The sequence below is a fragment of the Petromyzon marinus genome, chromosome 71, assembly GCF_048934315.1.
Source record: "Petromyzon marinus isolate PM22_M1 ecotype Great Lakes invasive population chromosome 71, UKy_Petmar_22M1.pri1.0, whole genome shotgun sequence".
NCBI classification, from domain to species: Eukaryota; Metazoa; Chordata; class Hyperoartia; order Petromyzontiformes; family Petromyzontidae; genus Petromyzon; species Petromyzon marinus.
In genome coordinates, this window is record NC_133737.1 from 3,760,442 (window position 1) to 3,784,475 (window position 24,034).

At 42.8% G+C, this 24,034-nt stretch overlaps 1 protein-coding gene across 2 annotated transcripts in view; it reads left to right on the forward strand.

Moving 5' to 3' along the window:
- LOC116957278 (uncharacterized) overlaps window positions 1-24,034 on the forward strand; it is a 609,203-nt gene that overhangs the window by 217,957 nt on the left and 367,212 nt on the right. The gene's annotated exons all lie outside the window — the stretch shown is intronic.

Consider the following 24,034-nt stretch of genomic DNA (forward strand, 5'->3'; position numbering starts at 1 on the left):
TTAGACCTTTAGCTAAAACGGATTTCAGACCATCGGAAATAGAACTGTTACTGCGATTAATTACGACTTTATTAACGTCTAACTTTTTGGTGTGTGGGTCCGGTCTTTTGTTTAAGAGGAGGTTAAATTTGGAAATCAGGTTTTCCTTACATTTGGTCGACATCGTAGCAGCTGAAGAGGCAGTCATATTGTCTACATGTTCCCAATCCGATGTGGACATTATTGCCGTCAATGATAAGTGTGATTTGTAGAGTGTCTTGTCTAACTGATCTAGTTCTGTGCGTATAAGTCTGATTTTTTCTGAGATAAGAGCTAAACTAGTTTTGAAAAGAATTCGTTTCGCATTAGAAGAAGTTACAGTAGCAGAGGTGAGTGTAAATGCGATTGGTATTACCCCAGAGTCGCGGCATCTCTTCAGGAAGGTGAGAGACTCGATCAGCTGAGCTTTCTTATCCCGGAGTTTGTTGAAAGATCTTAAAGTTATGTGAAAACCCTCCCCGTAGAGGCGATTAAATTTTGATTTAAAGCTTTCGTGACTGCAGTAATTCATATTCTTAGTTTTTTCGGTAAAGTCACGTTGAAGAGAAACAACAAAATAACAAAATATATATAAAACAATAAAAAATTCTCACGACGTTTCGACCATAACTCAAACGGTCATCATCAGGTGTGTCGGTTTGCATAAATTTATTTTGAAAACGGCATATTTATTTATATATATAAAAATAACGTTTGCGTCACGCGCAACGATGGCAGTTTGCCAGGACTAGTCCATCTATTTTTTGAAAAGAGGAGGGGGGAGACGAAATTTGTTTTTATGTAAGCTGTCTGAAAGGCACTGTAAGCGTGAACAATCAATCAAGAACTGAAATGATTTATCAAATCTTTCCAATGATTGCTAAGATAGAATCCATCTTCTCGGTTGAAATTGTCTCTGTGTTTGTATATGTGGATAGCCTCATGAACGAATCTCTCATGGAAGCCAGATGGCTTACAAAGAACCTCCGTCTTGGAAAAGTCAATGGCATGTGAGCCTACTGAATTAGAACAATGATCTGCTACGGCCGAGGTGTTGGTCCTACCGTGTTTAAGGTCTGCTTTATGTTCACGAATGCGGTCCGAGATATGGCGTTTGGTTTCTCCAATGTAACTACTACCACAGAGGCAACTTAGTTTGTAGACACCAGGGTATTGTATGTCCGGAATCACATCTTTTACAGACGGAACCAGATCACGGATTTTATGTAATGTGTTGAAACGGACCTGGATCTTGTGTTTATTCAAGATTTTGGAGATCTTTTTTGTGATCCCAGCAATGTAGGGTAAAGTGATGGTTTTGAAAGGCTCCTCAAGAGGGTTCTTCTTCATGGTTTGAGTGATAGCTTTGCGGATTGTATAGTCGGAGTAACCATTAGCCCTAAGAGCTTGGTGTACGTGCTTGAGTTCACTGCTTATGTGTTCCTGGTCGGATATGCATTGGGCTCTATGATACAGAGTCTTGATGAGAGAATTCTTCTGTGATGGATGGTGGTGGGAATCCGGTTTCAGATAAGCATCCGTATGGGTAGCTTTCCTGTAGACAGAGTGGCTCATTGAACCATCAGGTCTCTTTTTAATTAGGACATCCAAAAAAGGTATCTTGCCATCTATTTCGACTTCCATGGTAAATCTGATGGCTGGGTGTATGGAATTGATGTGGTCGAAGAATTTGTCTAGAGCAGGCCGGCCATGTGGCCAGATGACAAAAGTGTCATCCACGTACCTCTTCCATAAGGTTGGGCGCAGAGTGGCAGTCTGGATGGCGTCAGTCTCAAATTTCTCCATGAAAATGTTAGCTATAACTGGAGAAAGGGGGGAGCCCATTGGGGTGCCCTCAGTTTGTTTGTAGAAAGTTCCATTCCAAGTGAAGTATGTATTGGTTAAACAGTGTCTCACCAGGGGGGGTACCTCAGTGTTTAGTCCTTGATGAACCAAGTCTTCAATGATTGCAATGGTGTCAGGTACAGGAACCTTGGTGAATAAGGAAACTACATCAAAACTGACAAGCAGGTCGTCTGGGGACAGGGAAATACCCTTGATTGTTGATACCAGGTGAGTAGAATTTTGTACCGCAGAGGTGGTCTTTCCAGTGAAAGGACGCAGGATTTCAGACAAAAAACGAGCTAGTTTGTAGGTGGGGGAGCTGATAGTAGAGACTATGGGACGAAGAGGTGTATCAACTTTATGTATTTTTGGTAAGCCGTATAATCTTGGTGGCCTGGCAGCAGAAGGTTTCAACGAAAACTGTTTAGATTGATCAATTAATGTGGTTGAATCAGAAATTATTTTGTTGGTTTGTGTGACGAGGCTGTTGGTGGGATCTCTTTTTATTTTTGTATAACTACCATCGTCGAGTAATTCTTTAATTTTGTTGTTGTATTCTATTTTATCCATGATAACAGTAGCATTGCCTTTGTCAGCTGAGAGAACTACAATATCATTCCTCTTTTTTAATTTATATAATTCAAAACGCTCATCTTTGCTGAGGTTGCTAGCTGGCATCTTAGCGTTTTTGAGGGTTGCAGCGATTTCAGATCTTGCTACGTCTGCAGCGATGTGACCCAGGCCCCTGAGAGCAACGTCTACTTGGGCAATTATATCATTAACTGGTATGTGTTTAGGTGTGACTGCAAAGTTTAGACCTTTAGCTAAAACGGATTTCAGACCATCGGAAATAGAACTGTTACTGCGATTAATTACGACTTTATTAACGTCTAACTTTTTGGTGTGTGGGTCCGGTCTTTTGTTTAAGAGGAGGTTAAATTTGGAAATCAGGTTTTCCTTACATTTGGTCGACATCGTAGCAACTGAAGAGGCAGTCATATTGTCTACATGTTCCCAATCCGATGTGGACATTATTGCCGTCAATGATAAGTGTGATTTGTAGAGTGTCTTGTCTAACTGATCTAGTTCTGTGCGTATAAGTCTGATTTTTTCTGAGATAAGAGCTAAACTAGTTTTGAAAAGAATTCGTTTCGCATTAGAAGAAGTTACAGTAGCAGAGGTGAGTGTAAATGCGATTGGTATTACCCCAGAGTCGCGGCATCTCTTCAGGAAGGTGAGAGACTCGATCAGCTGAGCTTTCTTATCCCGGAGTTTGTTGAAAGATCTTAAAGTTATGTGAAAACCCTCCCCGTAGAGGCGATTAAATTTTGATTTAAAGCTTTCGTGAACTCAAGCACGTACACCAAGCTCTTAGGGCTAATGGTTACTCCGACTATACAATCCGCAAAGCTATCACTCAAACCATGAAGAAGAACCCTCTTGAGGAGCCTTTCAAAACCATCACTTTACCCTACATTGCTGGGATCACAAAAAAGATCTCCAAAATCTTGAATAAACACAAGATCCAGGTCCGTTTCAACACATTACATAAAATCCGTGATCTGGTTCCGTCTGTAAAAGATGTGATTCCGGACATACAATACCCTGGTGTCTACAAACTAAGTTGCCTCTGTGGTAGTAGTTACATTGGAGAAACCAAACGCCATATCTCGGACCGCATTCGTGAACATAAAGCAGACCTTAAACACGGTAGGACCAACACCTCGGCCGTAGCAGATCATTGTTCTAATTCAGTAGGCTCACATGCCATTGACTTTTCCAAGACGGAGGTTCTTTGTAAGCCATCTGGCTTCCATGAGAGATTCGTTCATGAGGCTATCCACATATACAAACACAGAGACAATTTCAACCGAGAAGATGGATTCTATCTTAGCAATCATTGGAAAGATTTGATAAATCATTTCAGTTCTTGATTGATTGTTCACGCTTACAGTGCCTTTCAGACAGCTTACATAAAAACAAATTTCGTCTCCCCCCTCCTCTTTTCAAAAAATAGATGGACTAGTCCTGGCAAACTGCCATCGTTGCGCGTGACGCAAACGTTATTTTTATATATATAAATAAATATGCCGTTTTCAAAATAAATTTATGCAAACCGACACACCTGATGATGACCGTTTGAGTTATGGTCGAAACGTCGTGAGAATTTTTTATTGTTTTATATATATTTTGTTATTTTGTTGTTTCTCTTCAACGTGACTTTACCGAAAAAACTAAGAATATGAATTACTGCAGTCACGAAAGCTTTAAATCAAAATTTAATCGCCTCTACGGGGAGGGTTTTCACATAACTTTAAGATCTTTCAACAAACTCCGGGATAAGAAAGCTCAGCTGATCGAGTCTCTCACCTTCCTGAAGAGATGCCGCGACTCTGGGGTAATACCAATCGCATTTACACTCACCTCTGCTACTGTAACTTCTTCTAATGCGAAACGAATTCTTTTCAAAACTAGTTTAGCTCTTATCTCAGAAAAAATCAGACTTATACGCACAGAACTAGATCAGTTAGACAAGACACTCTACAAATCACACTTATCATTGACGGCAATAATGTCCACATCGGATTGGGAACATGTAGACAATATGACTGCCTCTTCAGCTGCTACGATGTCGACCAAATGTAAGGAAAACCTGATTTCCAAATTTAACCTCCTCTTAAACAAAAGACCGGACCCACACACCAAAAAGTTAGACGTTAATAAAGTCGTAATTAATCGCAGTAACAGTTCTATTTCCGATGGTCTGAAATCCGTTTTAGCTAAAGGTCTAAACTTTGCAGTCACACCTAAACACATACCAGTTAATGATATAATTGCCCAAGTAGACGTTGCTCTCAGGGGCCTGGGTCACATCGCTGCAGACGTAGCAAGATCTGAAATCGCTGCAACCCTCAAAAACGCTAAGATGCCAGCTAGCAACCTCAGCAAAGATGAGCGTTTTGAATTATATAAATTAAAAAAGAGGAATGATATTGTAGTTCTCTCAGCTGACAAAGGCAATGCTACTGTTATCATGGATAAAATAGAATACAACAACAAAATTAAAGAATTACTCGACGATGGTAGTTATACAAAAATAAAAAGAGATCCCACCAACAGCCTCGTCACACAAACCAACAAAATAATTTCTGATTCAACCACATTAATTGATCAATCTAAACAGTTTTCGTTGAAACCTTCTGCTGCCAGGCCACCAAGATTATACGGCTTACCAAAAATACATAAAGTTGATACACCTCTTCGTCCCATAGTCTCTACTATCAGCTCCCCCACCTACAAACTAGCTCGTTTTTTGTCTGAAATCCTGCGTCCTTTCACTGGAAAGACCACCTCTGCGGTACAAAATTCTACTCACCTGGTATCAACAATCAAGGGTATTTCCCTGTCCCCAGACGACCTGCTTGTCAGTTTTGATGTAGTTTCCTTATTCACCAAGGTTCCTGTACCTGACACCATTGCAATCATTGAAGACTTGGTTCATCAAGGACTAAACACTGAGGTACCCCCCCTGGTGAGACACTGTTTAACCAATACATACTTCACTTGGAATGGAACTTTCTACAAACAAACTGAGGGCACCCCAATGGGCTCCCCCCTTTCTCCAGTTATAGCTAACATTTTCATGGAGAAATTTGAGACTGACGCCATCCAGACTGCCACTCTGCGCCCAACCTTATGGAAGAGGTACGTGGATGACACTTTTGTCATCTGGCCACATGGCCGGCCTGCTCTAGACAAATTCTTCGACCACATCAATTCCATACACCCAGCCATCAGATTTACCATGGAAGTCGAAATAGATGGCAAGATACCTTTTTTGGATGTCCTAATTAAAAAGAGACCTGATGGTTCAATGAGCCACTCTGTCTACAGGAAAGCTACCCATACGGATGCTTATCTGAAACCGGATTCCCACCACCATCCATCACAGAAGAATTCTCTCATCAAGACTCTGTATCATAGAGCCCAATGCATATCCGACCAGGAACACATAAGCAGTGAACTCAAGCACGTACACCAAGCTCTTAGGGCTAATGGTTACTCCGACTATACAATCCGCAAAGCTATCACTCAAACCATGAAGAAGAACCCTCTTGAGGAGCCTTTCAAAACCATCACTTTACCCTACATTGCTGGGATCACAAAAAAGATCTCCAAAATCTTGAATAAACACAAGATCCAGGTCCGTTTCAACACATTACATAAAATCCGTGATCTGGTTCCGTCTGTAAAAGATGTGATTCCGGACATACAATACCCTGGTGTCTACAAACTAAGTTGCCTCTGTGGTAGTAGTTACATTGGAGAAACCAAACGCCATATCTCGGACCGCATTCGTGAACATAAAGCAGACCTTAAACACGGTAGGACCAACACCTCGGCCGTAGCAGATCATTGTTCTAATTCAGTAGGCTCACATGCCATTGACTTTTCCAAGACGGAGGTTCTTTGTAAGCCATCTGGCTTCCATGAGAGATTCGTTCATGAGGCTATCCACATATACAAACACAGAGACAATTTCAACCGAGAAGATGGATTCTATCTTAGCAATCATTGGAAAGATTTGATAAATCATTTCAGTTCTTGATTGATTGTTCACGCTTACAGTGCCTTTCAGACAGCTTACATAAAAACAAATTTCGTCTCCCCCCTCCTCTTTTCAAAAAATAGATGGACTAGTCCTGGCAAACTGCCATCGTTGCGCGTGACGCAAACGTTATTTTTATATATATAAATAAATATGCCGTTTTCAAAATAAATTTATGCAAACCGACACACCTGATGATGACCGTTTGAGTTATGGTCGAAACGTCGTGAGAATTTTTTATTGTTTTATATATATTTTGTTATTTTGTTGTTTCTCTTCAACGTGACTTTACCGAAAAAACTAAGAATATGAATTACTGCAGTCACGAAAGCTTTAAATCAAAATTTAAAACTCCCTGTGCATTACGCAGTAGCGCTGTTCTGCGGGAGATAACACCCGACTACCATAGGCTATGACCCTCTCCGCACCGTTTACGACCTGTGACAGTACAGCGCCTATCCCAGTATCGCTGGCGTCCGTGTCCAAAATAAAGGGCAGAGAGAAATCGGGGTAGCTGACAGGGGGTACGTTGGCGAGGCCTTGACGTAGCGCGACAGACGCGACCTGCTTCCCCCACCAAAATCTCTGCCCTTTAGTGGTCAATGCGTGGAGCAGTTTGGCGATCGTTGCGAACCCCAGAATGAACCGGCGATTGTAGGACACAAACCCGACGAAACTGCAAACTTCACCCACCGACCTGCACACACGCATTTTTGGCGGGATCCGTGGGTAGCCTGGACACGCTTACAATATGGCTCAGATACTGTACCGATGTTTGTAAAAGGTGACGTTTTTGCGGTTTGAATGAGATTGGCCACCCGCACTCTAACACCGACTGCAATTGATGCAGATGTTCCTCAAACGTACATCCGAACACAATAACGTCGTCCAAGTAAATGAGGCAAGAGTCCCATTGGTGATCTGCCAAGACCAACTCCATTAGCAGCTGAAACGTTGCCAGGCACGAGTGCAGCCCCATGGGAAGACAATTAATTTGGAATAACCCCTGGGGCATTCGAAACGCGGTCTTACACCTGGATTTCTCATCTAGGTGCAGCTGCCAGAATCCTGACAGCAAGTCAAGGGTCGAGAAGAACGGTGTGCTCAACAACACGTTGAATGAGTCGTCCATCCACGGAAGGGCATAAGCATCGGCCACCGAAACCTTATTTAGTTTCCGGTAATCTAGGCAGAAATGTAGACTGCTGTCCTGCTTTTTAAGCAAAACGATGGGCTGGTGGAGGGAGAGATGATGTCTGCGGCCAACATCTGGTCAACTGCCTGGCGAACATGGTCCTTCTCCCTAGGGCTCTGTATTACAGGAGCAGAATTTCCCGTGTCGATGCGGTGCTGCAGCAACGAAGTGCGGCCAATATCAAATTTACCGTGACTGAAGATGTCTGCAAAATCCCGTAACAGGGAGCGCAGTTCCTTTTGCTGTTCCTGAGACAAGTCGGGATTTCCAGAGTATAAATTTTCAATTCACGCGTCGTCCGACTCGCCTCCCTGTTCCACCATGCCAACAACCTCCGCGGCAGCCGCGTCATCCTCAGCGCAGGTTTCTCTGCAAGCCGACTGCACATCCCAGCTGCTGGTTGTACTAACACACATTACATGTCGTGGTGTTTTTATTTATGTATCGTGCAGTGTATTTCGCCTGCATAGATTAAGCCCCACATTTGATGTGAAGTAATCAGACGAAGACAAACTACACAATAATCAAATACAATAACAACGGTAGATGTTGCAGGCCAGTCCTGCATGGCTGGACGCCGCTTTGTAATATTTTATTGTTACAACCTGGACATGGATTCCACTGCTTAGCTGGATTATCAGGAGCAAGTGAAGGTTTATTGAGATTCTAAGTGAGCGGCCATCTTTAGTTTATTTGGGACAGGTTGAGAAGAAATGTATGATTAGGTCCATGGAACCAGTGCAGTTTAGCAAGGTAAAATACATGAGGATGACAGAGGATCTGTTCGGGAAGTGTTTTTTCAGGTAATTGTCAGTTCTCTCCCTTTGAAGGGGTTCAAGATTCAAATGCGGCCGGCAGCTCTGGTTATTACTGTGGCTGCAGTAACATGAAAAAATATGCACCATCTGCTTCACAGTGGATGTTAAAATGCCTTTCATTCAAAATAAATAAGCCATTCCATGCGAATATAATTGTTAACATTTACCAAATTTGAACAAGTATCCAAAAGCTACCCACCTGACATCAATCATCACCTCCTACTAGCAGACCAACATCCACTTAGACCGCTGCTCAGTCAACTCGTGCGGCACAGGGACAGTTACGCCTTATAAATACAAATATTGGTATTAGTATCCCAAGGTGCATGCTATTGAGCTTCCGTGTCTCAGCCTCCTGGTTACAGGATCTACCCAACACGTATGGTCACGTATATTGGCTGCTCCTACTCTACATTATAAAAAAAAATGCCACCCAAACCTCCACATCGAAAGTCGGCTGGAATTTGTCCCAGGTTCCCTCACAGTCCAAGCTCTCTTCCCGCTTTCAGCTGTCTTCATTGAAGACCTGGAGATCAAACCCTGGAGTCTTCATGTCACCTTTCCTCCTGCCATGTATCCAAGCAAGAATGTTCTAATGGTTCTTGCGTTGCAAGGTATGGGCTTATTGTGAAACTGGGAATTTCACACCTTGAATGCCGACTCTGCTCCTTGAGCTCCTTACGCATGTTTCAGTTTCAAAACACTTCAAAGGCCTTCAAACACAGTGTACTTGACGGGGTTTTTACTGTGTTCCCTGGCGGTTGTGAAGATTTGATGGCCGTGCAAATGTCTTACCACACAAAGTGCACCTAATGGGCTCCTCTTCTGTGCGTGTTCTCTTGTCGGTCAAGATTTGATGACCGTGCAAATGAATTCCAAGACTCAGTGCGGTCGTCACGTCCCTTGGACGAGGGGAGTTTTGCTCTTGGTGAGGTCACAAACCAGAGATAGGGAGGCGCTGACATCACCCACTCGTGACTTTGAGGTGATGTCTCCAGAGGAGACTTTTACATATTTAAGTTAACATTTGGTAAGCAGTGGGATATTGATGAACATTCGTGAACACAAAGCAGACCTTAAACACGGTAGGACCAACACCTCGGCCGTAGCAGATCATTGTTCTAATTCAGTAGGCTCACATGCCATTGACTTTTCCAAGACAGAGGTTCTTTGTAAGCCATCTGGTTTCCATGAGAGATTCGTTCATGAGGCTATCCACATATATAAGCACAGAGACAATTTCAACCGAGAAGATGGATTCTATCTTAGCAATCATTGGAAAGATTTGATAAACCATTTCAGTTCTTAATTGATTGTTCACGCTTACAGTGGCTTTCAGACAGCATACATTATAAAAAATGTCGTCTCCCCCCTCCTCTTTTCAAAATATAGATGGACTAGTCCTGGGCAAACTGCCAAATCGCTGCGCGTGACGCTAACGTTTTTTTTATAAATAAATAAATGCGCCGTTTAAAAATTAATTTATGCAAACCAACACACCTGAAGATGACCGTTTGAGTTATGGTCGAAACGTCGTGAGAATTTTTATTTTTTTATATATATTATATTATTTTGTTGTTTCTCTTCAACGTGACTTTACCGAAAAAACTAAGAATATGAATTACTGCAGTCACGAAAGCTTTAAATCAAAACGGTTATTTAAGTTAAATTTAAACAGATTACAATTAAATAAATCCTAGACTAGAAGACAAATCTGTAACAAAAATCCATGATGCATTTCAAATGTGCTCTTTAAATTACGTCCTTGCGATGAAAGAGATCAGCAAACACGTCTCTTTCATTTATTGGTCTCTCCACGACACAAAGAAGTGTTTTACACAAACTATAAATATCAGTCTTCTGGGAGTGCATCATTGATTCAGTGCAAGCCACCTGTGGACCAGTATTGGTGTAAAATGTCTCAACAGCAGTCGGGCTTGCTTCAACTGATGGTTACGAACATCCAGATGTTAATCAGCAAGGAGCATTTCTAGTCCTAGTTCGACAACATAAAAACCACATTTCAATGGTGCATCCTTTTGGGACATGCTTTAGCGGGTTTCGGTGTATACCCGAAACCCTAGCTAGCATCGCTGTTGTTTAAATTCCGGTGGGGCCTCTATGTCACGCGACGCACCAAATTACCGTGCGCGAAACACAGCCAACACCACTGCCGGTATATTTCAAATGTATGGTGCCAACTTAGAATTTAATCTCTACAGAAAACATACAATGTTATAGAAAAACAGGCCTACTACTTCTCTAGGGGAGAGCACGCATCACAAGCCACCATACCAACACAAATGACCCTCGCAACAACACAACAACCAACACAGTCACACAACCTGACAACCACGGCATCACCGACTTCCTCCACCACGGACGCTGGTGGAAGAAAACCGCTGAGCAAAACTCCGAAGGCACCAATGACGCACCACCCAGCTCTGGAACAGACCGAACAAAAATCCTCCAAACACCACCTCAGTGGACCAATCCCAACCACCTTGAGCCAGATCAGCAGGCAACCTTGAGCAGGATCAGTAACTGAATGAAATCCCCCGCCCCTTCCTCTCGGTTCCCCACGGCGGGGCGTTTTATTGAACCACACCATTGGGCCCTTCCCCCATTTGATCGCCACGGCGTGCCGACGAGTCCAAACCCCCGTGCCCACGAGCCAATGCAATCCCACACACCTGCAACCACTTTCACACAAAGTCCCCTCCTCCCTGCTTCTCACCAATCAAAGAAACACCCTGCTCCCCAAAGCTATCACTCTGACTGCCACACACATATAACATTTAAGTGGTATGCCTTGTAACTGATGAATGATGTGAATGTTCAATCTAGATTTGAAGTTTTAATCTAGATTCGAAGGTTATTTTATACCTACGTGACTTTACCGAAAGAAGCAAAGAGGATGTGAATGTTCCTTATTTCAAAGACAATGACTTGTTCCAGAGGCAGATGTTTCCTGAATCACGAAAAATACCAGTTGACCCATATCACAAGAACAACAGCTCTCACGTGAGTTATCTGTACAGGTTACTTCCAAATCACACACTTTCTCCTAACAATCACGTATTCCATGTTTGACCCTTATAGACAAAATGTTACATGTGTAGTGTTGTAATTCCAGACGAATAGACTTTTTATGAGGCACACTGTTTGTCTTTCTTTCGACACGGTCCCTAACATACAAGGGGTATACGGTCCCCTTTACCCGATATCTAGGGAGGTATGGCCTCCGGACTTGGCGGGACCAACTCACGGGTTACCCGCTAACCTAACGTCCTCCGGCTGGGACCTAGGGGAGGCTAACTGACCCGACCACTGGGTCTGTGGGTCCCGACCACTGGTTACACTGAGCCTCAGCCCTGAGAAGGGCTGCAAGGCTTGGTTCCAGGGTCCTGTCTATCCAGGACCTATTCTCCCCTGACCACTGCTTACACTGAGCCTCTACCTTTAGAAGGGCTGTAAGGCTTGGTTACAGAGTCCTATCTATCTTCAGCCCGGGCTTCGTGTGGAGAGAGAACTGAACTAGAGCTCTCAGCACTCTGGCTTTTATACAGGTTCACGGCTGGCTCCGCCCAAGCCACGCCTCCCCTTTTGGAACCTTCTGATTGGTCCTTCCCAATCGGTCGTTCTGATCCGCTTTCACCTCTGCTTGACCCCGGGCATTTCCCCAGGGAGGTAACACTGCTGCACACCGTTGACACTCAGTGGTACTGCAGGTTACTGAATGGTGAGTGGCTATCACCTCTACACATGTATGCACAAATTATAATTCCAACTTATCGATAGGCATATTGACATGTAATTACTGCACTGAAATGTACTTCATTATATCATATCGTATTCACAAGCAGTTGATCTCTGTCGGATGAGGCCTACACATGCAGCACTCAGATTGAGGGAAGCCAAGTGATAGTGCATTCTCTTTTTGTTGCAGAGGTTCAAGGTTCAAATCCGACAGGCATGCCTGGTTAGTCCAGGAAGATGAATTACAAATATGCACCGTCTTAACAGCTGATTCTAAAACACTGTCATTCAAAACGTGTATGCGATTGCATGCTGGCGTTGTGGTTAAAATTTGGGAAATTTGAAACATTACCCACAAATTACAGAACAGAGATTACACATCAATCATCGCCCTCTACTAACAGACTCATGCCCACATGCAGGCTGGTGCAGGACCACCTTATGCCACACAGGGGCTGCTGCCACTTGGGGGTGCTTGTTGTATATAGTCTTGAAAAAAAAAAGACATTTGATTAAATGATGCTAATTTAAATTAGGCTCGGCTTCGTTATTTAGGGGTGTATTACCAATCATGATAATACAATGGAAAATGTGTAATTTTATGAAATTCTGTTAATGTATGCAATTTTGCAAACTAGGCTTAGCTTTGTTGTCTAGGGTGTATTACCAATCGTGAAAATACAATGATTCTCGCTTTCATTTTTACTGATCATGTTTTAGTGTAATTCTATCAGGTCTCAGAATTCAGATCTCACCGCAGGATACAGTTCTTCTTCTTTGGTTCTTTCGGTAAAGTCACGTAGAATGAGAATAAAATAATAAATTGATAAAATAAAATAACACAATAATATTCTCACGACGTTTCGGCCACAACACAAGCGGCCTTCATCAGGTGAAGGGACGAGACTGTCTGGTAGGACAGCGCTGGAGTGAAAGAGCCACGTTCAGATCACGGCCTTTAAGCTGTGTGAGAGGAACAAAGCGCCTTGACAAAGGAATTAGCATATAATTTAGCATTGAAATGGCTGAATGATTAGCTTGTGACTGGTCACAGAAATAGTTATGTTAAAAGTTAAAGCATACACATCCGCAGAGGCACCCCTTGACAATGGAATTAGCATAGAATTTAGCATTGAAATAGCTAAGTTAAAGCATACACATCCGCAGAGGCACCCCTTGACAATGGAATTAGCATAGAATTTAGCATTGAAATAGCTGAGTGATTAGCTTGTAACTGCTCACAGAAATAGCTACGTTAAAGTCAGACCATACACATTCACCGAGGCACTTAGTACAAATCAAACAGGAGAATTTAGCATTGAAATAACTAGGCGAATTTAGCATTGAAATAACTGAGTGATTAGCTAGTGACTGGTCACAGAAATGACTATGTTGAAGTCAAGGCCTACACATCTGAGCTATTCACAGTACTATATAGTGAACCAATAAAAACTAAAATATAAATTACCTTCATGTTATCAATAAACTCTATATTCTCCAATCAGCTAAGCTACCAACAATAAGTCGTTATATATCACAATGCTATATGGCGAAAAAATGGGTGGATTCTTACCCTCAACTTCAGCACCACGGATAGCTACGGGCCCCGTTCAGACGGACGAGTTCGTCCATGGTCGGAACAGAGGAGGGGGAGAGAGACAGCTGCGAGGCCCTAGTATACTCCATGTTGTAAAACCATACCATTAACCGTGGTGTGAGAGGTATTAAGAGGCAATGCTGGCGAAAGAGCTGCGGTCTGAAGGTCATCGTAAAAATACAATTAATTAAGAACAGAAATGATTTAAAACATCTTTCCAGTGGTTACTAAGCCAGAATCCATCTTCTCGGTTGAAATTGTCTCTGTGCTTGTATATGTGAATGGCCTCATGAACGAATCTCTCATGGTAGCCGGTTGGTTTGCAAAGAACCTCCGTCTTGGAGAAGTCAATGTCATGTGAGCCCACTGAATTATAACAGTGATCTGCCACGGCAGAGGAGTTTGTCCTACCGTGTTTCAAGTCTGCTTTATGTTCGCGGATGCGGTCCGAGATATGTCTTTTGGTTTCTCCAATGTAGCTACTACCACAGAGGCACTTTAGTTTGTAAACGCCCGGGTACTGTATGTCTGGAACAGCATCTTTTACAGATGGAACTAAATCACGGATTTTATGTACTGTGTTGAATCGGACCTGGATCTTGTGTTTATTCAGGATTTTGGAGATCTTTTTAGTGACCCCTGCAATGTAGGGTAAGGTGATGGTTTTGAGTGGCTCCACAAGAGGATCCTTCTTCATGACTGGAGTGATGGCTTTGCGGATTGTGTAGTCGGAGTAGCCATTAGCCCTGAGAGCCTGGTGTACGTGCTTGAGTTCACTGGTAATGTGTTCCTGGTCGGAAATGCATTGGGCTCTATGGTATAGAGTCTTGATGAGGGAGTTCTTCTGGGATGGATGGTGGTGGGAATCCGGTTTCAAGTAAGCATCTGTATAGGTAGCTTTCCTGTAGACAGAGTGGCTCATTGAACCATCATGTCTCCTTTTAATTAAGACATCCAAAAAGGGTAGTTTGCCATCTTTTTCGACCTCCATGGTAAATCTGATGGCTGGGTGTATGGAATTGATGTGGTCGCGGAATTGGTCTAGAGCAGGCTGGCCATGTGGCCAGATGACAAAGGTGTCATCCACGTAACTCTTCCATAAGTTCGGGTGTAGAGTGGCAGTCTGGATGGCGTCAGTTTCAAATGTTTCCATGAATACGTTGGCTACAACCGGAGATAGGGGGGAGCCCATTGGGGTGCCCTCAGTTAGTTTGTAGAAAGTTCCATTCCAGGTGAAGTATGTGTTGGTTAAGCAATGTCTCACCAGGGGCGGTACATCAGTATGCAGTCCTTGATGAACCAGGTCATCAATGATAGCGATGGTGTCAGGTACCGGGACTTTGGTGAACAAGGACACCACATCAAAACTGACAAGCAGGTCGTTTGGGGACAGGGAAATGCCTTTGATTGTCGATACCAGGTGAGTAGAATTTAGTACCGCAGAGGTGTTTTTTCCCAGTGAAAGGTCGCAGTATATCAGCAAGAAAACGTGCCAGTTTGTAGGTGGGGGAGCTGATAGTAGAGACGATGGGACGAAGGGGTGTATCTTCTTTGTGTATCTTTGGAAGGCCATATAATCTTGGTGGTCTGGCAGCAGAGGGTTTCAACGAGAACTGTTTGATCTCATCAATTAATGCTGTTGAATCAGAGATGATTTTGTTCGTTTTGGTGACCAGGCTGTTGGTGGGATCTCTTTTTATTTTTGTATAGCTGCCTGGTCACCAAAACGAACAAAATCATCTCTGATTCAACAGCATTAATTGATGAGATCAAACAGTTCTCGTTGAAACCCTCTGCTGCCAGACCACCAAGATTATATGGCCTTCCAAAGATACACAAAGAAGATACACCCCTTCGTCCCATCGTCTCTACTATCAGCTCCCCCACCTACAAACTGGCACGTTTTCTTGCTGATATACTGCGACCTTTCACTGGAAAAACCACCTCTGCAGTACTAAATTCTACTCACCTGGTATCGACAATCAAAGGCATTTCCCTGTCCCCAAACGACCTGCTTGTCAGTTTTGATGTGGTGTCCTTGTTCATCAAAGTCCCGGTACCTGACACCATCACTATCATTGAAGACCTGGTTCATCAAGGACTGCATACTGATGTACCCCCCCTGGTGAGACATTGCTTAACCAACACATACTTGACCTGGAATGGAACTTTCTACAAACAAACTGAGGGCACCCCAATGGGCTCCCCCCTATCTCCGGTTGTAGCCAACGTATTCATGGAAAAATTTGAAACTGACGCCATCCAGACTGCCACTCTACGCCCGACCTTATGGAAAAAGTACGTGGATGACACCTTTGTCATCTGGCCACATGGCCAGCCTGCTCTAGACCAATTCCGCGACCACATCAATTCCATACACCCAGCCATCAGATTTACCATGGAGGTCGAAAAAGATGGCAAACTACCCTTTTTGGATGTCTTAATTAAAAGGAGACATGATGGTTCAATGAGCCACTCTGTCTACAGGAAAGCTACCCATACAGAAGCTTACTTGAAACCGGATTCCCACCACCATCCATCCCAGAAGAACTCCCTCATCAAGACTCTATACCATAGAGCCCAATGCATTTCCGACCAGGAACACATTACCAGTGAACTCAAGCACGTACACCAGGCTCTCAGGGCTAATGGCTACTCCGACTACACAATCCGCAAAGCCATCACTCCAGTCATGAAGAAGGATCCTCTTGTGGAGCCACTCAAAACCATCACCTTACCCTACATTGCAGGGGTCACTAAAAAGATCTCCAAAATCCTGAATAAACACAAGATCCAGGTCCGATTCAACACAGTACATAAAATCCGTGATTTAGTTCCATCTGTAAAAGATGCTGTTCCAGACATACAGTACCCGGGCGTTTACAAACTAAAGTGCCTCTGTGGTAGTAGCTACATTGGAGAAACCAAAAGACATATCTCGGACCGCATCCGCGAACATAAAGCAGACTTGAAACACGGTAGGACGAACTCCTCTGCCGTGGCAGATCACTGTTATAATTCAGTGGGCTCACATGACATTGACTTCTCCAAGACGGAGGTTCTTTGCAAACCAACCGGCTACCATGAGAGATTCGTTCATGAGGCCATTCACATATACAAGCACAGAGACAATTTCAACCGAGAAGATGGATTCTGGCTTAGTAACCACTGGAAAGATGTTTTAAATCATTTCTGTTCTTAATTAATTGTATTTTTACGATGACCTTCAGACCGCAGCTCTTTCGCCAGCATTGCCTCTTAATACCTCTCACACCACGGTTAATGGTATGGTTTTACAACATGGAGTATACTAGGGCCTCGCAGCTGTCTCTCTCCCCCTCCTCTGTTCCGACCATGGACGAACTCGTCCGTCTGAACGGGCCCGTAGCTATCCGTGGTGCTGAAGTTGAGGGTAAGAATCCACCCATTTTTTCGCCATATAGCATTGTGATATATAACGACTTATTGTTGGTAGCTTAGCTGATTGGAGAATATAGAGTTTATTGATAACATGAAGGTAATTTATATTTTAGTTTTTATTGGTTCACTATATAGTACTGTGAATAGCTCAGATGTGTAGGCCTTGACTTCAACATAGTCATTTCTGTGACCAGTCACTAGCTAATCACTCAGTTATTTCAATGCTAAATTCGCCTAGTTATTTCAATGCTAAATTCTCCTGTTTGATTTGTACTAAGTGCCTCGGTGAATGTGTATGGTCTGACTTTAACGTAGCTATTTCTGTGAGCAGTTACAAGCTAATCACTCAGCTATTTCAATGCTAAATTCTATGTTAATTCCATTGTCAAGGGGTGCCTCTGCAGATGTGTATGCTTTAACTTAGCTATTTCAATGCTAAATTCTATGCTAATTCCATTGTCAAGGGGTGCCTCTGCGGATGTGTATGCTTTAACTTTTAACATAACTATTTCTGTGAACAGTCACAAGCTAATCATTCAGCCATTTCAATGCTAAATTATATGCTAATTCCTTTGTCAAGGCGCTTGTTCCTCTCACACAGCTTAAAGGCCGTGATCCGAACGTGGCTCTTTCACTCCAGTGCTGTCCTACCAGACAGTCTCGTCCCTTCACCTGATGAAGGCCGCTTGTGTTGTGGCCGAAACGTCGTGAGAATATTATTGTGTTATTTTATTTGATCAATTTATTATTTTATTCTCATTCTACGTGACTTTACCGAAAGAACCAAAAAAGATGAATCATTGCAGTCACGAAAGCTTTAAATCGAAAGATACAGTTCTTATAATTAAGATTATTATGCATGAACTTAGGAAGGAACCACTCAGACTCTTATATGTTAAGCAACTTTAATATCTAAAAACACTAACACTTATGATCAGAATCGCCAATACCATACTCCTGAAGCTGTCCTACTCATTGATCCGTACAATTAACTGTCAATGGTTACGTTTGTTAAAACTGAGTAACACAACAATCAGCTAACTCCTCCGAGTAGAGCGACCATACACGGCGATAGGAAAAGTCCGTAAAAATGTATACTACTCATACGAAACATGCTAAAGAAACATGTGCCCAATGGCAAAAGTAGACACCAATGAATTAATTTGTAAGATTATGCAAATAACGAAATGTCCTGAAACAATAGTGTGAGTGCTAGTGTGCCTATTTGGCTAACAGATGCTTATCAATTGGCGATTGAGACATCAATGAATTTGCGGGCAAGATTCTGTGATCAAAAGAAAAATCTCAACACAATAGTATTCCTGTGAGTGTGTAGATTCGTAACATAGATGCTTATAAATGATTAGTGTTTCATCAATTAATTCATTGGTAAGTTTATGCAATTCAACGTCACGTTATTTTTATTAAAGGCCTGTGACAAACGTGAATCTATTGGAGCTTCATTGTCTCAAGAGTCCACATCTACAGGGTCTCCATTTGAATTTATATTGTCGAGGAAGTCCACCCATACCTCCACTTCCACAAACTGCTGGGCGTTGCCTCGCTCTGCCTCACAGTCCGAATTCTCCTCCTGCTTCACGTTGCCTCCATGAATGTGAAGGTCTGATTTTGGAGTTGAATCTTCATCTTCACATTTTACCTTCACTTCTTCGCTCTTCACCATCACTTCTTCACATTTCACCTTCATGTCTTCAAATTTCACCTCGATACATTTCATAGTGTCCAAGCTGGAATTTACTTCTGGTTCTTTTTTCAGTAGGGATGGGCTCATTGCAGCACTTTGACTTTCACAAGTCGATTTCAGACTACACTCCTTGGGGATGTTCTGATGCCTGTGTGTTCTCTGGTGTCTATGAAGATTTGATAACTGTGAACACGCCTTGCCGCACAGCGTGCACCTAAAAGGTTTCTCTCCTGTGTGTGTTCTATGGTGTTTTTGAAGATGTGATGACTGTGCAAATGCCTTCTCACACACACTGCACTTGAAGGCTTTCTTTCCTGTGTGTATTGTCTGGTGTTCTTTAAGAACTGATGACTTTGCAAACGCTTTATCGCACAAAAGGCACCTGAAGGGTTTCTCTCCCATGTGTGTTCTCTGGTGTCGTTTAAGAAGCAATAAACCCAAAAATATCTTCTCACACACACTGCACTTGAAGGGTTTATCTCCAGTGTGTGTTCTCTCGTGTTTTTTAAGGGCAGATGATTCTGAATATGCCTTCCCACACACACTACACCTGAAAGGTTTCTCTCCTGTGTGGATTCTCTGGTGTCTTTTAAGGGCAGATGATTCTGAAAATGCCTTCTCACACACAGTGCACTTGAAGGCTTTCTCTCCTGTGTGCGTTCTCTGATGTATTTTAAGATGTGTTGACTGTGAAAATGCTTTCGCACACACAGTGCACTTGAAGGGTTTCTCTCCAGTGTGTGTTCTCTTGTGTTTTTTAAGGCCAGATGAATCTGAATATGCCTTCTCACACACACTACACCTGAAAGGTTTCTCTCCTGTGTGTGTTTTCTGGTGTCTTTTAAGAACAGATGAATCTGAAAATGCCTTCCCACACGCACTACACCTGAAGGGTTTCTCTCCTGTGTGTATTCTCTGGTGTTTTTGAAGAACTGATGACCATGCAAATGCCTTTTCACACACAGTGCACTTGAAGGTTTTCTCTCCTCTTTGAGTTCTCTGGTGCCGTATCACACTTCCAGTACAATCCATGCTGTTTGCATTCTGGTCCCATTGTTTTTGCTTTTTACCGAGCTGCGCTGAGTGCCTTTGCTCCATCAGACCAATTCTGCAGAGGAAGCGTCAGAAGAAGCGTCAGCTGCAAACAGAAAAAAATATACACACCATCTACGTCAGTATCGAGGCACAGAGGAATGAATATATACACAGTCACACATGACTTACACGTTTATATTTATTCATATATTCAAGATATTCCCCAATTCATCACACGGGCTGTTAAGGCACACAATGAGAGGCCAAATGGTTAGAAATATGCCTGGAAGCCCTAGTATCTTCAAAATAAATGTTAACCCAAAACACCAAGCACACAATTTCGGCTGCCTGGCTGAAAAAGTAGTATTTATAAAAGCAAAATTCAGCTAACATAGCAAAGGCTGTTGAAAATAATACTATTTGTATTATGCAGAAATGCATAAATTAATGTTCAATCGCAACTTAGATGTGTGAAGCCAGGCTCCAATTTGCTTGAATGCTCGGATGAACAGATCTAACTTCAGCTGCATATATGCTGTGTTAATTTCCTGACTGTTTCCATTCTTACAAAAAGTTGCAGAGGAAAACTAAAATAAACTATTGTTTTGATTTAACCTCCATGTTCAATAGTTAATATCATTTACTGCAAATACAAAGTTGACACTGTGACACACTGGCATTGTACAAAGGTGGTGGTGTGTCCAGAACCATGCCTGGCCAGCTTCATCTGCTCAGTATTAATGCTTCCTCACTTCACCATGTAATTAATTTAAGATCAATCAACATAGCAGAGGCCCACAATAAGTTCAGCTTTCACTTATCAATCATGTTTGCTGTCAGCGATAATCAAACTAATTGCTGAGTTCATAATTCAGTGAAATAAGTGCACCACAGCTCCCAACAAAGATAAACTCTTAAATACACGTACATTTCACATGCATAATAAACATATATAAACACAACATCCACCATTCATGACGAATTGCAAGTAAACTTATCCCAGTGCTAATGCCATGATAGATGCAATTTAAGTCCATGTAAGTGTGGATTCCTTGTCGGCAGGTAATGATCCAGGTGTAAAGGGAAGACTGACAGATGAACCAGCTGTGCTCCCCACTGTCTTGCTGGGTTTTAGGAATCCAGCGGTCTACCTATTCATGTGGGCATCACTCTTTCGACCCCATCGTTGTTGCAGAGCAAATATCTATTAATTGCCCTGCAGCATACCTCACGGGCCTCCTCCACTGAGGCCAATCTTGACACTCCCGGTACCAGTCATCAGCAGGTCCGACCACCTCCACATCCTTCAATCTCTTCTTTAGCCAATGCCATGCCTGTTCAGCCCCTAATATCTGGACAAACAAAAGATGCTTGAGCATGCAGTGTCTGGGAATGTGGGATTCATGACCGAACCAATGTAGCCTCACCTGCCAAAGAGACTCAAGATTATATTCTAAATTGATATCTTAAGGATCTGTAAGCTTATAATACAATATAGTCTGGTTAAATAGAGAATGAATCATAGGCAGGCTAGCCTTCAATGTATAAGCCAGCAGAGATGGTAATTTAAATAAGTTAATATTCTGAATGCACACAGTAATATCTGTGGCCAAGAAGAATCACAGCTTTGTTCGTTAGTATCTAAAAAACGCTTGTCCTGGTGAGGGTCGCGGTGGCAGCATGCTGAGTAGGGTGGTCCAGGCCTCCCTTTCCCTGGCAACAGACTCTAGCTCAATCTCGGGAATTCCCAAGTGTTCCCAGGCCAGCTGAGCTACATAGTAATGCCAGCATGTCCTGGGCCAGCCCCGGGGTCATCACCCAGTGGGACGTGTCTGGTAGAGTTCCAGGGGGAGTCTATTGGGGGGCATCCTTACATATATTCTATATTGATATCACCCCTAGAGCCAGACCCATGGGTTGTGTTTGCCAACAAGCGCCTTGTGGCTGTGTGACCCACGTAACTCAGTGGCTACGTGGTGCCATCCTGTGCGTCGAACATCCGCAGGATGAAGGGTGAGGGGCGGGTGCCATGCCAGTATGGCAGGGAGATGGATGGTCTCAAGACAGACTAGACCTTGGAGATGGACACTCACAGCTTTGTATGGAGCAAAAGTCCAGGCACCTTCCACACAGTGTTACAGTCTAATGAAAGAATGCTGCTCGACAAATTTGAAATGAGACTTTGGCTGCCAAACCAGGGCTGGTCGTGAACACATTAACCAGGTATGGGAGCTCCTCCAACACTTGTATAACTGCCTGATTATTCATGGAGAGTTGAGGAGGTGCAGTGTTGTATGACATGATATTCCCAGGCAGGTGATTTATTTATGTGGAACATTTGCAAGGTCCCATTCCATGATGGAATTATCAAGGCACAGAACAAGATTCCCGAATTCCATCTCATTGAGTAGCCATTAGCAAATAATCAGATGTAACATGGTTGACCAGCAGGAAACGATCCTTTAACTAAAACCAGGCATCAATTAGCGTATAATTGTAACCATAACGAATGTAATTGTTTTTATATGACCATTGGGAGCTTCTCAAACTACATAGTTATTGAAGATGCTATGTAATGCATGGGGCCAGCATGAATTTCTGTCACAAGCCAATTTTAACAGGCAATGGCTCTGACTCCTGGTCACGCAGCTTTAGACGGGGCTGCCCAAAATCGTACAAATCCTCAGTAAATGAGAGCAGAGGCATATATTTGGAAACAAATAACAACCCAAAGCCCCAAGCCTCTTTGTGGTACCATAAGCCTTAATTAAATCAAGAAAGCCGAGAACTATTTTCTGCTGAAAATTGATAATTCTGCTGTAGTCGATGACAAAAATACAGCAGCTCCTCGCATATCGCGGAAGATACGTTTTTGGAAATTGCAAAAGCTAAAAGCGCGATATTCAATACTTAAGCCTTACCTAAGCAATGGCATTAGGTAAACGTCAACTAAAGTTCACATCACAATTGAAATAAGTACTATACTGTATTCCCCATAAACTAAACAATTTAAATAAACACGGAGAAACAAACAAAATAGTATAAATCTTTAAATGATAAAGCAGACTTTGCGCCAACACACCTCAAACTTTCCATGCGTACGCACGGGTGAGTTCGTGTGTTTTTCGCACTATTTTTAGCTTACCTGCTCACCTTCAACACCTGTAGTACCACCTGCACACCCTCCCCCCACGCTGCTCACCTCCCCCCCCCGCTCTCTCTCTTGCCATGTGTTAAAGCTTGGGGCATTCTCACAACTTCTGGTTTGCCACACATGCAAGCACATTATGACATTTCATTTTCTACAATTCCACGCACTCACCATAACATACGTGTCTCATATTTACCACATTATCCTTCCCTATTATCAGCCCTGCGTTTTTGCTGCCAAATTCATCCACTTCGGGCTTACTATCCTCTCTGCATGTGCACGGCTCACCTATAATACACACTGCAATATTTATTAAAAAAAACATGTACTATTCTAAAATATTTACATCTATGTACCAGGACTACCGTTCTCCTTCTACACAACATAGATGCTATAGAACAGCTACGACTAAATACGTCAAGTCTACATCGCCTGGTAAGAAATAAAAAGCATGCAAATACATGCACTCGCGTTAAAATAATTATATATTTACACACCACCACAGACATACTATTAATACCCACATCAAGCACTACAATTACTTTGTTCCTTTGTGGCTATGTCTTCACATTCCTACGATTACACATTCAACTATCATTTCCGTAATCTCTATATAGCATTCACTCACGCAATATTTACTCTTATTATGCTTAATAACTTTGACCTCCACCGATAATGTCCCTCGCAGAAAACGTGTGCGCTTGTCAATATCTGTGACAAGGGACAAATTGCAGGTGATGGTGGAACCCAAGTAGGTGAAGTCCTGAGCGACTTCCAGGGTGTAGCTGCCAATGTTTATGGAAGGGGTGTCTCTGACACCCTGGCCAATGACATTGGTGTTTTTCAGACTGATTGTCAGGCCAAAGTTGTTGCAAGGTGGTC